This window comes from Canis lupus, chromosome 18, assembly GCF_048164855.1.
Source record: "Canis lupus baileyi chromosome 18, mCanLup2.hap1, whole genome shotgun sequence".
In the NCBI taxonomy this organism is placed as follows: Eukaryota; Metazoa; Chordata; class Mammalia; order Carnivora; family Canidae; genus Canis; species Canis lupus.
Window position 1 is genome coordinate 41,974,419 of NC_132855.1, and position 17,830 is coordinate 41,992,248.

The 17,830-nt window shown below is 35.9% G+C and overlaps 1 long non-coding RNA gene across 1 annotated transcript in view; it reads right to left on the bottom strand.

Annotated features, from left to right (window-relative positions):
- Window positions 1–538: 538 nt before the first annotated feature.
- Window positions 539–17,830, bottom strand: part of LOC140609539 (uncharacterized) — a 78,676-nt gene continuing 61,384 nt past the window's right edge. The window contains exon 5 of the long non-coding RNA XR_012011346.1: window positions 539–854. This is a non-coding gene — a long non-coding RNA (uncharacterized lncRNA). The remainder of the gene's footprint in view (window positions 855–17,830) is intronic.

Here is a 17,830-nt window from a genome sequence, read left to right on the forward strand (position 1 = left end):
GAGTTTTTAAGTGACCATCATGCATGTGTTTTGCTTTTAGGATTTTTCAGTGTGCTTATTTAAAACTTAGCCAAGGTGATATGTTGATGAAATTGCCTTCAGATGCATTCAGGACTTTAAGGGACAAATAAATGGGACAGGTAACATGATAGCCTGGGACAGAGTTCCAAGTAGGACACCAAAGAGGGGTTGGGAGTAGTCAAAGATAGTCTGACAACTATGAATATGCCTTAGGGGAGTAGGCTGGGAGTATTTCTTATCACAAGAAATAACAATGACTACCACTTATTGGGCTTCTGATAATATGCCAATCTGTGTATAAACATGCATCATCTCATTTAAGCTCCAGAACAACCCTGCAAGCTAGTTATTTTTATTTCCATTTTGTAGCTGGGAAAACTGAAAATCAAATAAGCTAAATAAATTAATAATAAGAAGAAATAAGAGTAAAATAATAATTATACTTGTTGATAACAATATGTTAATAATAAGTTAATTTTAAAACTAAAATTCTTGAGGGCAAATTATATTGGTTCCTGGATAAATTATCCCGTTTAATTTTCACAATAATCACAGGCATTGTTATTATACCAATATCACCTGGAGAGAATGGTGAGACTTAGGAACTTAAAGAAAGGTGACGTATCTTGAAACAGAGGCAGGATCTAGACCTGGACAGCCTAACTTTGGAGCCCAAGGTTTGAATTGTTCTTCTGAATGACAAAGAGCAAGCATGCATTCTCACCTAGGTCTCTTTGCTTCCCATCCATGATTTTCAGCATCCCACGTGGCTTTTAAGATAATGATCTTCAAATTTGGTCTGATGACCCATGCTGATCTATGATGGAGTTTCACTGTTTGGTAGAAAAAAAAAATCAAAGACAATGTCAAGAGTTTCTACTACTAAGTATATTTAGCTTAAGAGACCGCATTTTGTTCTGAGATTACATTCTTCCTTTTCTGGAGCAAAAATATTCCTTCTTTTTATCTAATGATGATGACAATTAATGATACTTATTAAAAAATTATTTATTCTAAAATTATAAGTTGATTGACCCTCTGCTCTCTCACATCAGGGACAATGGGCAAGGAATTGAATGTATTTACGAAATTTTGAATTGGGGGGTCTTTTAAGAAAGAAAAAGCATTTTCCCTAAAAGCTGTTAAGGAATGAGAGGTGGTACACAAAGTAAACTACAGATTTTCCCAAAACTAACCCTTATGTTAATATCACTTTATAGTTTTTAAAGAATTTACAAAGAAGCATGTTACTCTTAAAATTATCAGTGTATAAATATACTTTTCTAGAATAGCATGCTCTATATAATACCAATAAATTATTTTGCTAAGCCACAGAATACCCAAGCTTTGATGGACTAGTGTGTACACAGTCTAGGAAATGCTTTCGTATTCAGCATCTCATTTGATCTGTACACAAACTCCCAACACCTGTTGTCTTTGGGGTACACAACAGGATATATTACTTATTAGTATCATTTGGCTTTTCTTAGCTTCAATTTCCTTTAAAAAAGGAATTATTTCTATCTCAGAGGACTATTTCATGGATTTTTTAGTGAAGTAGGAAAAGTTCCACACATGGTATAAAGCGTTTAGCAGTCAATAACTGCTATCTATTCTTATAATTATTATGATATTCATTTTATAAATGAGAAAACTATAACTCAAATTAAAATGAACATGGCTCATCTGTTTAAGTAGTTCAGTAATGGAGATAGGCTTGAACCCACTACTGTCCATATCCCAAAGCATCTTTTGATTACTTCTCACTTGCAATTCTGTATGAATCCCAAACCTCCTTTTCACTATCCCACACCACAATTCCAGTAATGGTAAGAACCTAAGAAATCCTTTTGATTTAAATGTGCCTCCATCATTCTGTAGATGATGCTATCCATATGGACACAGCACATAAACTTCTCAGAAGGAAAATCAGATGAAATTTAAAATGATTTATTGTATATAGCAGTCCAATAAAACTAACATTAAAACAAATACAAGTCGGAATGGAAATTGTAAAGATCATCAGATGATATGAAAAGTAAGATCCTACAGTGCATAAAGGAGGCAGTAGCTAAAGGTCATCAGTTTAATGGGAAGATAAAATTTGAAAGTCTATCCATAATTTTTATATCTATAAAAAGGGCTCACTGTGTGACTAGTGCACACCAGCAGATTTTTTTTTTCCTAAATAATAAGACACTGATAGTGTGGTGTTTTTTTGTTTTGTTTTGTTTTTGTTTTTGTTTTTGTTTTTGTTTTTGTTTTATTTAAATTGCCTGAAAAATGGCTACATCTCCCTGGGATAGAGAGCAGCTTTAATAGTCAATGGATGATTGGAAAGGGGGCATTTCACTGATTCCTTAGTCAAAAAAGCTTTGTTTTCTTTACATTCCTAAAGAATAAGAAGTTTCGGTCTTTTTAAAGAGAAAGGAGAAGTATGACATATTTCAGCCCTCAGAGGCCAGCAAATGAGGAAGGAAAGCCAATTCCTTTTCTTTTCTTTCAGAGGGATTTTCTCTTAATATAGCACACTCTAATTTAGAATTCCATCTCATGTTTTGAGTTTATCAGAAATATGGATATTAAATAGCTTCTAATATATTATAATATATTCAGAGACAAGTGTAGACTGAATATACACTGTGTTGTGAGAATGCATATCTTGACTTAAAGAATGTAACAGTTGTTAACTGAGTTTCATATCTTCCTGTGATTTAGGGTACAAATTTGCAGCAGAGAGCTGGTCACATGGTGTGTCAGCCACCAGACAGGGACAATAACAAGACTGTATCTCCATAGGGGAAGTTAAGAGTTATACTAAAGACAGGGATACCAATGAAAGTATGAGACAGCAGGAGATAATGTTTGAGAATCTAATGTGCTACACCAATTTATGAAAATGGCTTGAAAATATTTATATTCAAAGTTCAACATATTTCTTTAAAGATTAACATTTCTCCATTAAAAGGAATGAGTAGAAATATTCAAAAAACCTTTTTTTCAAGTACCTGAGTATCTTGCAACTCATCATCTCTCCTAAAGTGACAAGGGGAGAGAGTCAGAGCATATGGTTTTGGGCCCTGCAGGCTAATTCAAGTAATGGAAATATTTTGGATGAAATAATCAACTTGACTTATAATACCAATAAATTATTTTGCTAAGCCACAAAAGGATGGAGAAGGCACTTCTTTTTTGTTGTCTCTACTTTCATCACCTTTTCTTTACTCTTTTTTTTTTTTTTTTTAGAGAGAGACAGCGTGCACGTACACATGCATGTGAGCTTGGGAGCGGGGAGGGGCAGAGGGAGAGGGAAGAGAGAGAGAATCCTAAGCAGGCTCCACTCCCAGAGCTAAGCCTAAATCAGGGCTCAATCTAAGGATCCTGAGATTATGGCCTAAACTGAAATCAAGAGCAGGACGCTTAACCAACTGAGCCACCCAGGCACCCCCTACCTTTTTTAGTTTTGTAGTGAGAATGCTGAAGATCCACTTTTTTCACAAATTTCAAGTATATGATACCGTATTATTAACTATAGTTATCATGCTGTATGTTAGAAGGCACTTCTTAATAGGCAAGCTATGGAAAACTGTGAGAGCCTAGTTTTACTAAACAGCAATCATCAGGAATGGTTTATTGTCTTAGGGGCTGGGAGTAGGGAGCAGAAAAGTTTGGTTTATTATAATCCAATTAAACAGTTCTGCTCTGTGGACTGTGCATAAGAATCCTGCTAAGAAGGAGGCACTATAGAAAGTACCTTTTCTACTAATTTTTTTTAAAGATTTTATTTATTTATGATAGTCACAGAGAGAGAGAGAGAGAGAGAGAGGCAGAGACACAGGCAGAGGGAGAAGCAGGCTCCATGCACCGGGAGCCTGACGTGGGATTCGATCCCGCGTCTCCAGGATCGCGCCCTGGGCCAAAGGCAGGCGCCAAACCGCTGCGCCACCCAGGGATCCCTCTACTAATTTTTAAAGTTACATTTTCTGCCACCCTTACCATATTTCTCAAATAATTAGTCTCAACTTCTCTTTTATCCTCATGACATGGAAGTTGATGACAGGGACAAGGATTTTATTAGTTGTCAGATTTTTTAACCCCCATCTCCCCTTCCTATTGCACTGAAACAGTAGTTCTCAAACTTCAGCCAGCAACAAAGACACATGGAGGACTTCCTAAAACACGGATTGCTGGCCCCAGAGTCTCTGATTCAGTCTAAGGTAGGGCCCCAAAATTTTATTATCTAATAATAACCAGGTGATGGGGATGATTTTGGTCCAGCTATCAAGCTCACAGATACCTCTCCAGTATCCATCTGTTCAACAGGATTTCTTCACCATCCCTTCCATAGTCCAAGGGTTTTCTTTCTTTTTTTTTAAAAAAAAGATTTTATTTATTTATTCATGAGAGACACACACAAAGAGAGAGAGAGAGAGAGAGAGAGGCAAAGACACAGGGAGAGGGAGAAGCAGGCTCCATGCAGGGAACCTGACGTGGGACTCGATCCCAGGTCTCCAGGATCACACCTTGGGCTGAAGATGGTGCCAAACTGCTGAGCCACCCAGGCTGCCCAGTCCAAGGGTTTTCAGTTTGACTATTTCATACCCATGTTTATCTAGCTTTACATCAGCCTAGGCATATCCCTGGCCAGTCTCAGCAGAGCATCAACAATATGAAGTTGTATTTTCAGTGAAGCATTTGAGATGTCTTACCTCTTCACTGTCCATGTTTCTGATTTTTTCTTTCCTTCCAATATTCCTATACTTTCCTTCTAATATTTCAGAATTCATATCAGAAATAGCTGGGTGAATAGGAAAAAATGAGTTGTTTTTCTTGATTCCAGTTAAATGTTGATTAATATAATAAATCTAGTCTTAATTTTTTTAAATACTATCAAGAACAGAGAGACCTATGAAATCTGCCCTCCCCTCTGAACATCTCACCAGAGTCTTTGAGTGATTCAGAAGGAACCTGAAGCTCTATTTATTTCAAATGGCATTTATATAGCTCAGTAAAGGTGAAAGTTCCAGGAAGTAGCTATTTGTTCTTCTTAAAACAAATAGCAGAGTAAATAATGTCCTTTTAACTAGTACAAATAAATACACAATTGCCAAACTTTTGTATACAAAGAAATAAAGATTCTACCAATATGACTGTTTTTAAAGCTACTACAGCTGGTGCAGTAATTATATAGAAGACAAGAACTGCTTTATTTTTTTCTATAAATTAGATACAGGATAATAGCTACAAGGGTGTTTATATTTTTGTTTTATGTTGTTTTCTATATCTGCTTAATAACAAAAAAGTTTTAAGGAAAGGCAAAAAGAATGTATGGCTGTAAAACAAACTACAGGGTTAAGTTTGTCTATTCACATTGCATATGTCGAGTGCCTGCCTTGGACTAGGTGTTGTTTTAGTCAATGGAGACACAACAATGAAAGACAAACAAGGCCATGCTTCTTTGGAAGTATTCTAATGCAGGAGATAAGTGATAAATAAATATAGCCAAAAGGTTAAAAGGAGTTAGGGTCTTGCCTTATGGAGAGCAAAACATACCAAGAGACAAGTAACTAAAATACGATGAAAATGAAAAGAAAATGATCAATCGGTAAATGGAATAAATGCAGAGTGCAAAAATACCGCGGAATGTGGGAGATGATGACATCTGCCTTTCACATCAGTGGTGATATAATGGGAAATTCAACCTGGCACCATGCTCAGAGACAAATAGTGATGCATTTCAGGTCTGAGCGTAAAAATTAAAATTGTAAATGTCCTTGGAAGAATTTTAAGAATATATTTGTTCATAATCTAAGTAGTATTATTCTAAGCATTATGCAAAAGCCAAAAGCCCAAAAGTGGGGCAGGGGTAGTGAAAGATCTGATTATATCTAAATGCAAAATTTCTATAAAGCAGTAATTCCTTCAAATAAAATTATAAATCAACTAACAACATGAGAATAGTTTTTGCACCATATATTTATTTATGCACCATATATTTACTTATTTATTGCACCATATATTTATTGCATATATACTCTGTACCAAGCACCATTTTAAAAATTAACAAACTATTATTTTTAAGACTCAAGAAAAACCTATCATGTATGTAGTCTTATTATCCTTATTTTATATATAAACACTCTGAGGATTGGAGACTTTAGATAAAATGTCAATGTCATCTAGTAAGAAAGAAACAAAACTGGGACTTAAACTCTGGTCTTCCTGATTCCAGAGTTTGTTACTAAACATTGAGATACAAAGAGCTCGTATAAATCCAAAAGAAAAAGAAAGATAACTCACTTTTTTTAAAAAAATGACAAAATGTTATAAATCCAGGGAAGATGAACCAAATGGCCACGGTCATTATTGTAAGGCATTCAGCCTCACTAACGATCAAGGAAAAGCAGGCAATTCAGTATTACTTGTCAAAATTACAAATGCTCATATGCTCAGCCCAGCATTTCTATTTATTATCTACCGTAGAGAAATGGTCTTTCCGTATGTATCCTTCAGTACCTCAATAATGTTCCCTGCAATATTATTTGTAATACTTCAAAGATTGGTATTCCCTAAACACTAATCAATAGGGAATAGTTAAATATATTATGGCACAGCCGTTCTGTGCAATACTACACAGCCATTAAAAAATAATGAAGTAGATCTGTATGTACTAACAGAGGAAAGTGTTTATCATATACTAAGAAAAAAGAAAGCTTCAGGAGAATATATCTAGATAGATAAATAGATCCTGTTTTGTAAAATTATACATTTTACTCACATCTATGTGCATAGAAAAGTATGCAGAATGGTAAACTTCAAATTGTTAATAGTTCTTACTTCTGAGCAAGTATATTGGAAAAGTAGGATGGTTATAAGGGAGAACTTCAACTTATATATTTTAAAAACAAATCTTAATTAAAAAGTAAAAACATGCCAAAGACATTCCAAGTAAAAGAGCATATAGACTATTTCTTTTTGAGCAAGATCACTGAATACAAGGAAAATTTCCGATTTATATCTGACTGAAAGATTTCAATACACTTGAGTGCCACGTTTTACTTTTATACTTTTCTAAGCCACTGATAATAAAAGCCATCCAAATTCCATTTCCATGTTCATCCTCCATCCCTACTCTGCTGTTTCAAAACAAGAGCTTGCCCTGAAAATACAAAAACAAAACAAAATGAATGTAAGTATCCCCAAATATCTTGATGACTTAAGGATAACCTTAATGGATTCAGAAAGAATTACATGCCCGTGTTCATTTTCATTTGTTGTTTGCAGGGTATAGTATTTGGTTAAGGTAAGCCATGCAGTATGAACTATCTGCTCCTAGCATTTGGTCATTCACCTCTGTTTTGCAGATCAATTTCATTCTTTTCACCATCAATGAAAAGGACCCCAGTGAATGTGAGATGTTTTAATTAGATTAAAATTGAGCAGAAATACTTGCTCATTCATTAATGAATAAGATAAACCTCCTCTGTATACCAATCAACCTCTAGTTTTGTCTCTTCACTGTCAAGTTCTTATTTATCAAGACCTATTTTCAAAGATTTCAGATTAGACATTAGCTTGATGTTTCTGCCTGTTTTAATAAATCTATGCTGTAATAAGCTTAGTGCTGTGCTTAGTATGTGCCACTTTGGTATACTCATTGACTTATATCAAATTATTTAACAAGTTTGGAATATAGTATTTCCCCTTTAATAAATGCCTATCCCTTCAAAACTACTTGAAGGGAGACATTATTCTAAATGCTTGTGTTTAATGTGCTCCATAAGTGATTTTTGCTGTCTAAACCACTATCAAATTTATTTGGGGCTACCAGCCCTAGTCCCATCTGGGCTATTCGAATGATCCCAAGAGTATACAGGCCTGTCATGTCTTTTTTACAGCCAGTTTGAAGATAACAAGTCTGTCTTTCTCCAGACCACCCACAGTCCCCAAGGGCCCTGAGCTAACAATGTCTGCTTTGCTTTGGAGCACGGAGGGCATGGGGCATTGCTGGAACCTAATCAGATCAAAATCCTCTCTGACTGTGAAGTTTCTGACCTTTCATTCATCCAGAAGTTTCTCCAGCCCCATGCAGAGTACTGACACCTGAGTAATAGTTCTGTTTGACATTCTCTGTCATCTGGCTAGGACCTGCCTATACAGAAGTTCCCACTAGCTGTTGAGACCTAGCAAGATGGGACCTGGCAGTTATCCCATAACCACAAGGACCCTTAGTGTAGTTAAGTACAGAGACTCTGGAGTCAAGTATTTTAAGATCAAGTCCTAACTTTGCCTGTTACTGGCAACGTGGCCTGAGGCAAATAATTTAACCTTCCTATGCCTCAGTGATTTCATTCATTCAATAGGAATATTGGTTCCTACCTCTCAGAGATATCACATCAATAAAGATTGAATGAGTAAGGCTCTTAGCACAGTGTCTGGTACAGAATAGGTGCTCAAATATTAGTAACATTATATATTTTATAAAATGACATGTACTTATAATATATTTGGCCTGGCAATTGGACTGACTGTTCACTAGCTCTGCCTTCAGAATTCTGCCATTTTTCCCTTAAACTTTCTGAAACTTTCTGCTCTTCCATAAAGTGTTCCTTAGCTGCACTTTTTAACCATCAGGGAGGACTGGGACCCCTATGGGATTATTACTCTCCGGACAGAAAGTACAGAATGGTTAAACTTTCTGCTCTTCCCAATAGATTATATAGTTCTCTTACACCCCTCACTCTCCAAGGTTTAGCCATCTTGTTCTTAGAAAAGGCCAATAATAAAGATCAATGTCTTTTTGGAAACAAATTATGACAGGGTCATCTTCATAATTTAGATCACTCCTGTCATCTAACTTCTCTCTCTTTTGACCTCTTTGCCTGTAGATTTCCTTTCTTTAATAAAAGTGTGTATCTGGAAGATGATTTTTCATTTATAAGGATTAGGAACAGATCTCTTCTAGCAAGTGTTGAAAACCTTTCTTTCCAATCTCTAAAAAATAGAATATCATGATAAATAAATATACTGTCAAACAGATAACTTCTAATAGAATTTGCTTCTAACAAAACACAAAAGCACATTTTTATATGCCAGTATTACACCAATACTCATAATGGTTCATTTAAAATGCACATCTTTGCATCTGAAAAAATAAACAGATAAAACAAAAATCATGTGGCAATTTACCAAAGCTACCATGCAAAATATCACACTAAAGCAACAAGTGGAGTGGATGTGTCAGTTTGAAGTTTATCTTTGGATCCAGACAAGTTTTACAGTTAAAGTTTAGATTCAAATAACATGAATACATGAACAAAATAGTTTTTTTTCTCACTTGGCTACTCTAGAGCTCCATGTTGAGGATACCATCTAGGCACAGTGGCATTGAATCCCATGCTAGAGGATTAATATCTATCATGGTTATAGGAGTGGAAAGGGATGGGATTTGTAACACATAGTTACCTGCTTGACTTAGAATCACACATATTTCCTTAGTGCATTCAAAATATGGTGTGCATTTTGTGGAAAGGGAGGCTGCACTGACATTGGGGAGGGGGACAAGGATTATTCTGAATCAGGCAATATTCAAAGCACTTCACATTGTATTTACTCATTGGGTCACTACAATAACCCTAAAAAGTAACATGTTATTATTAACCCCATTTTACAAATAGGGACATTCAGGCACGGAAAAACATTAGTAATTTGCCCAAGGCGATGCAGCTAATAATAAGCAAAAATCATTGACAACACTGTCAGGAAGTCTGGATCTACACTCTGTCCATACTACTTTACTAATATGCTTCCAAAGTTTTTTTGTGTAAAAAACAATAGAGAGTAAATTTTCATAAATACCTTTCTACAACATGATTTTTATAAACCTAGCATCATAGAATCTTAGTGTGGGAAGGGATCTTACTGCTTATCTGGACTAAACTCCCACCTGTTAAAAGATCCAGTCCCTAGTACCCAAGCCCATCTTAGTATCTCCAGGTTCTCCCCTTATTGAACAGCTCCCAAAACCCTTTGCCATAATGAGCCAAAATCTATTTCCCTGTGAGTCACACCTTTGACCCAACTTGTGTTCTCTATGGAGCAAATGAATCTACATCTTCTTCCACAAAATGGCAATCAACATCATCAGTGAAATCTCTCCACCATGAGAAATTTGATAAGCAAAGAGGTAAATTTTAAAAACAACTGTAATTCAGTGAAAAGCCCTTTTATTTAAAAACTTTCACCCTCAAGGGACACCCGGGTGGCTCAGCGGTTAAGTGTGTCTGCCTTCGGCACAAGGTGTGATCCTGGGGTCCTGGGATCGAGTCCCACGTCGGACCCCCTGCATAGAGCCTGCTTCTCCCTCTGCCTATGTCTCTGCCTCTCCCTTTCTCTGTGTCTCTCATGAATAAATAAATAAAATCTTTAAAAAAACAAAAAACAAAAACCTTTCTCCACCTAAACCAATACAATCCATTTCAAAAGAAGAACATGGTTAGGGTTTGTATTTCTATTTAGTAGATAAAAAGGGTGGACGATTTTTGCTATTACAGTAGAAATAGATTCTCTGTTTATCTCATCCAATGAGGAAGAACTTCTTTGGTTTTTCCCAAGGTTATCATACCTCACTGACTATGATCCATCGTGTCCAACTGGACAAAAGTAATCCCTTTTTATTTGGGGGAGGGATGCTATAAAGAGAAGGGAGCTCTACTTGAGCATTTCTTCTTATGATGTCCTTCAATTGCTTGTTATTTGAGATTCACAAGTTCTCTTTGATATAGCAATCTGTTAATGTGCTGTACTACATATATGAAGATAATGCTAATTATCAAAGATTAATTTTGAAATTAATCTAGTTATATCCTCATAAGAGGATGGAAACAGAGAGAGATAATTACAAAGATGTGGTTTAATATAAAGAATTAATATCAAATTTGATTGACCCATACTTTAGGCTGTGAAAGTGACTTTCCAAAGATGGGGCTGAATGAAATATAGCCAATCAATTGATTAAAAAAGGTGTAGCCTTAACCTTGGTTTAGTTGAAGTCCTACTTACATGCCTAATCACATACATAACAATGGAGCTGAATCTTAGTTTTAAAATTACTTAAATGTAAGCCCTGAAACCATGCAGCCTTGCAAAAGGCATCAAATCAACAATCAGGACACCTGGATTCTAGCTCCAGCTCTGCCAATGGGTTTTGTGACTTTGGGTCACATGTTTATTGAGTACCTGTTTGGCTTTGAGAAAGTGAGCTGAGTATGTTATCTCATTTAGTCTTCATAGCCATTTTGCAAATTAGATAATACATTTACCTTGTACAAATGAGGGAATTAAAACTCCAAGAGGCTAATTAACAATGGCCAAGACCACCCAGCTGGAAAATGACAAAGCTAGGGTTTGACACAGCCATTTTCTGCATTGAACTGTTCCCATCACTTAACATCTGGAGGCTTCATTGACTTCTTTGTAGAAGTGAGGTCCACAGGCTCTCTATATCCTTTGTAACTTTGATGTTCTTTGATTTCAGTGTAATTATTTAAATATAATGCCCTATTCTATTATTAGTAGTATCCACATCACTGCTGGCTGGCCTTTTTCTTAATTTGTATTATCTGTATTAAGCACTTGTTTCAGTCAGACTTGCCAAATTATGTAATTTCTACTTGGGTTGACTTCATATGCCATATCTCCATCATTTAATTTTATACTTGTATTTGTGAAATAAAGGTAAATATTGTAGAATTTGGTACACTTTGCTGAAAGCAAAAGTGCTGGTACCTCCTGTCCCTTCCATCTAGGTAATGCCACTCCACATGGATAGTTCTGTATTTGTTTATCCCAAAGGGTGAGGGGATAGAAGCACCTACAAGCTTTTGCCAGATTCCTCTTTACTTTCGCTGTAACTTCTGGCCCATGAAGTTGTTCTTGCTTGTGTGGGAATGGATGCTAAACTACCTGGCACCAAAAACTACTGTAGGAGGTTATTGTTGCTGTTGTTGTTGTTGTTGTGTTGTTGTTGTTGTTGTTTGACAATTAAAGGGCTGATTCTGAGCACATGAATCACGTTAGCAAACAGCCTTCAGCAACAAATGGGGAAATAGCCTGTTGTCAAATGAGTTGGAAAAGTTTGCCTGTATATAGGCCAGAGCTTTATTTCCTACCTAAGGCTTTCAGAAGCCTCACTGTTGAAATACATATTTCAAGCTCTTGAGTACATTTCTTGGGAGTTGACAAATTGTCCAGTAGGTGGCAGAGTGTTAACACTCTGTTAATCGTTTTTCGTGTTAAAAGAAATTTTCTTAAATCTGGTTGAGAATCTCAGGAAGGACTTGCTTTATATTTATGATGTTTAACATACAGGTATAATACTTATTTGATTTTGGGGAATACATTTCAAGATTACATTTTGAGCTTATATATCATTTTTGGGTTGTGTTTGTTAACTTTATGCACATTCTTATACCTTCTTCCTGCAAATATTTGTATTATACATTTCTAATTATTTTTTCTGTAGAAAGAAGTAGAAGCAGATACAGATTAAAGTGTATTTTTAAATATTTCAAGTAGTTGTTTGCCATCTTTAATCCATCCAGGTACTGTACTTACCTAAATACCTTTCCCGGATTGCCCCATGTCCCACATCTCATTTTCTTATGTGTATTTAGCCCAAATGGAAGTTCTTGTTTATAGTAAATAGAAATTTTAAAGATACTAAAATCTGCCAACCTTGATCAAATTGACAAATTTCTTCATTAATTTGTCTTTAAGAGAAAATGAAACCACCTAGTACACTATTTAGTGAACACTGTCTAACCAAGTCATTATTTTGAGAAACAAAGCTAATTAAATATTCTGTACTGGGAAAAATAAAAAAGATTTTACCTCACGTTTTGACATAGTGTTGTATTTAGCTAAAGTGCAACAAATGATGAACTCTATAATTGTGTTCTGAAGCAAATCATTGCATTTAATTATGTTGCCAGTCTGATCTCTCTAGAAGATAAGATTTTTAGTGATTGAAACTGAATTGCCTATTTGCCCTATTTAAAGCACTGGTCCATCAGCAGCATGTGGAAGTTTGGGACAGATTAGCTCCTGGATAGGCCCTCTTGAATGTACTTGTCATTGTAATAATATTTAAACACTGTTCATGGTCTTTACATCTCAATTGAGTTACAAAGATAAAGAACTGCATTAGCTTTGCATTTCCCATTAACTTGACTTAATAAGGTCTTCGGCAAGGCTTCAGTCTGCAGAGGGTTTATCTAGTCAGATGGTCTGAATGAATTCTAAGATCAACCTCTTAATTTTTTTTTTACTTTGATCTTTTCATCTTAATACCCTAACCACAAATCTTTTTCTTTTTTTTTCCTAACCACAAATCCTAACCTTAAATTATTCCCCTGGGAAACTTTCTATGACAAAGAGTGAATATCTTTAGCCTCCAGAATAATTGTCTTCTACTGTCCGTTTCCTAAGCTGGGTATTTTAAAGGGTCGACAAACTGAGAATCTCAAGAAACAAACTGGAAAATTCAGTAGTTGAAAAGATTCCATTCTTTCTTTTCTACCAGATTTCCTCTTTTCCCTCTCCACCTTTCCTAGTTGAAAGAGGCATAGAATTGAGAATTATGGGAATCCCCTAAAAAATGTTATTACCCTTAAATATAGAAACAGGAGGCCTAAAAGTACTTTGTTATCATTCAGTCTCTAACACTGACATAAATCTCCAGGTAAATCATAGTACTCATGTGGTGTGCAGTCTTGTCTCATTGTGCACTGGAGGCAGAGCAGCAAGTGGTTCAATTAAAGTTAGAACATTCAAAGTAACATTTTGGCTGAATGATATTATTATAAAAGTTTTAGATGAATTAAATTGGTTAATCAAACTGCACACTTCTTGTAATAAATCATTGGCAAATCCAATAAGGTTAACCAAAAGCAAGCCCCGTGTTCCCTAGCTATAAGTAGAAGACTCCAAAGTGGTCAACATTTAGAATATCTGCTGTCACCCAAAGCAAACTTCCCACCCCAGAGTCTACTAAATCCTACTCCTTGTTCTCACATGTCAAACACCACCAAGTACTACATAAACATGTTCTGATTTAAGATTGTAGTACCACATGAAGTTGAAGACTAGAAATATTTGTTTCTTTTTAGTTACAGGTTTTGAGTTAAGAAGGGCCTAGTTGAACCTCTGATCTCCAAGTGGAGTCTTTTGGTCCAATGGAGGAATTCTACTGCTCCTCAAAGGTTACCATGGCAGTGAGGGAGTAGGAGGCGGTGGGAGAGGGGGGCCTTAGCCATGGCCAACTTTCACCAAAGCAACTCTGCTTTTTATTCTCCACCTAAAATTCCACCAGAAAAAAGAGCTAAGCAGCTAAAATAATAAATGGATGTCATCCAATTCCTTCATTGTAAACATGAGAAAATGAAGGCACAAAAAGATCACGTGATCAGCTAGCCATCCCTCCTTAAATAATAGGTAGAAATTTAACAATTGGAAATTCTAAAGTAAAATTCTATTACAAATGCCTTTCTGAATGAGATGGATGAGGTATTTTGTTTGTGGGGTTTTATTTTTCTGTTTTTCTTGATCTAATTAGTTTATATATCCATAGGCAGAGATTATATATTGATGGAAGTAACAGAGTTCAGCATCAATTCTACTCATATTTTTGGTTTTTCTGACTGAAATACTGAGAAAATTTATTTACATTAGAAAGTAGATAGAGTAGAGGAGTTTTATTATAGTTATTTCCCTTAGTTCTTTGAATTCTTCCCTATTTATAAGCAAAAAATCACATGATGATTGATCCTTAAATAAGAATATGTCTAATCATTTCAGCTTAACTTGTTTAGATCCTCCTACAGTTTTGTGAAAAGCAAAGAAGGACTCCACCTGACTTGCAAAAAGATTCATTAGTCAATCATTATAATCATTCTACCAACACCACACCAATATTTGGAGCCAGGAAGTTTCTTTATATTCCAAAGGATGCACTAGAGATGGGTGACAGGTGGGCTTTTGTGCTTTGTTTGTTCATTTATTCTTTTGGAAAATGTGATAAGGGTCTTTGGAAAAGGAGTTAGAGAAGAACTTGGCATACAAAAGACAAATTCAAAGGCCTGTCAGTCTCAGGAAAGGGTATGTATAGGGATTGAAAATGTAGGAGTTTATAGTCAAAGTAACTCGTAGGTGCTCCACCTTAGAAAATGCTCAAGTTGGCAGGTTATGTGTATACTCATTTGAAGACCACTTAGGGAAGCCTCATGGTGAGCAGCATTCTAGAGCCAGAGAAGTATGCCCAGGAAAAAGCCATTTGCTCTCATAGTTAGCAATCAGGGCAATTCCACAAACTCCTTTTCTTGAAGTGAATTTTCCCTCACACAGTGTTATAAGGCCTTAATGAGGTGGCACACCTGAAAACCCAGAGGAGAGGTCAAATAGATCCAGAAATGGCTGATTCCAGCCCATTAAGTTATTGGGACCAATTACTTGCTTTGAATACTCAGGGGTGACTTTTTAAATATAACAAAACATAATTGTATGGGATCAGCCAGTGCTGTGATTGGGAGAAGAGCATTCACATTCTAATTCAAATTCCAAATGATTGACCTGTGTGACTTCTAGTAGATCACAAAACTTCTTCATTTTCCTGTCCATAAAACAGAGGAGTTAATTAATTATGGCTTACTTCAAATCCTTTGTTGAGTGAGGAATAATACAAATGTGGTTGTCTTGGGCAAAAACACACAAAATGGAAACTATTACATTAAATTATTATGCTCCTCATTTTTAAGGCACTGGAAGCTTTAAGGATCAAAAATAATAATAACTGACATAATAATTACTGATTTTTTAGATGCAATTGCTTAGTACTCTCCATTTATTTTTCTATATAATCAGAAGAGTTTTCTGCATCCAGGCGTTAGATATCAACAAAAAGTAGCACTACCTATCCTGCTATGTAAAACATAAACTTCAAAAGGAAATGTGTTCTATAAATTAACACACATTGTCCTCATGTTGGACTGGCTGGGTGCCCTAACTACCAGCCAGAGAATGTAAACTCTACCTTTTAATCCAAGTCAGCCTACTAATGCTTCAAGAGTAGAGTTCCCATAAGCCACATAACCATTCCCAAGGAGTCTGTACCATAAGATTAGGGTCTTTTTCCTTGCATCCTGGAAGTTGCTAGGATCAAATGGGAGAATATCCATTTCTGTTCTGCACTTTTCTTGTCTGGGGGCTGGCAGACTTGAGCTTCAGAGATCTTGTCCTCTCACTTTACAGCTCTCTGAGAGAAGAGCATGAAAGCACATACAGCAGTTTATCCTGAGGAAGAGAACCCAAGTCTGAATCTAGATTCTTCTCCACTCTAGGAGTATACTGTAAATTAGCTTCAGGACAGATCTTAGGGACCCACCCTGAAAAGCTCTGAGGCCAGACTGCCTGGGCTTAATTTCCAGCCTCTACCATTTACAAACTGTGTGGTTTCAGATAAATTACTTCTCTATAAATCAGTAACTCATCTGCAAAATGGAGATCATAATGCCATCTTTCTCATAGTTTTACTAAAAGATAAGTCACATAAATAATATGACTATATAAATTATTGTTCAAACTGGTATATTTTTGTGACTGAATAGAGATGTTATTAATAATTACATCAGGATAACAGAAAGAATCCAGGGACTTCCCTGGGAAATATAGGATGCATAGGATTGCCCTATCATAAGACACCTACCATGATGCCTGGCATCTTCCTAGAATGAGCTATTAATATATACTACTAGATTGCCTGAGAGATTATGGTCAAAAAATTTCTCAGAATATGGCATTCTCTTCCATATGTATTTTCAGAGTTCTTTTGTAGCAGGGTTTTGTTGTTGTTGTTGCTGTTTTGGGTATGGTTTTTTGCTGTTGTTGTTTTGGTTTTTGATTTTGGGGTTTTTTGGGGGTTTTTTTTGTTTTGTTTTGTTGTTGTTGTTTGAAACAAGGGGAAAGAAAGTGGGCTCATTTATTTAGCCCCTACCTGTTCTTCACTTTTTGCAAGAGAAATGCATGAAGTGTAGCAGGGAAGCTCTTTGTGTTTATTCCAATCCCCACCCTTGTCTGATGATGAAAGAGGGGTGATATGAGGTCGGTCCCACACTAGCAGTGGGACTAAGGCTTAACTTCAGGAAGTTGACAGTTATTTTTATTTAGATTTAAAAAATTAAAAACACTGTGTCAAAAATCTAGCAAAAATATTTGGTAATAGAAGCAAAAAAATTCCAGACTCAGAAGTCCCATGAAGTCATCTCTATACCTCTTGCCAGCATAGGGTCTTTTAAAAACATGTTCTCAAGGTTCTGGCCAGCCTAACATCAGCTGCCCCAAAGATAGGGCTTCTATCATTTCTTTGGCAAAACATCATCGAAATCCAGTAGACAAGATCTTCAGACCTGGATTTCTCAGTTCAGTATAATGTCAGCACGAGGAGTTACCACATTAAGTTTCTGGCAAATGCAAATTCTTAACCAATGTTTGCTTCATTTTGAGCCTGTGCATCTAGAAGCAGAATTTACAGTGCATAGTTCAAATTCTTTTAATATTTACCGTTGAAATTACCTCACCCTTCTAAGTCTAAATTTAACAAACTAGCACTCTACACTTGGCAAGAGGACAGGATTTTTAGGCTCTGTGACCTAAAAAAAACAATGGCATACATGAAAGTCACATTTTACTGAATAGGTGCCTTTTTTCCTAATAATAATGTCAGGGCCTCCCAGTTTACAAAGTAAGCCAAGATACA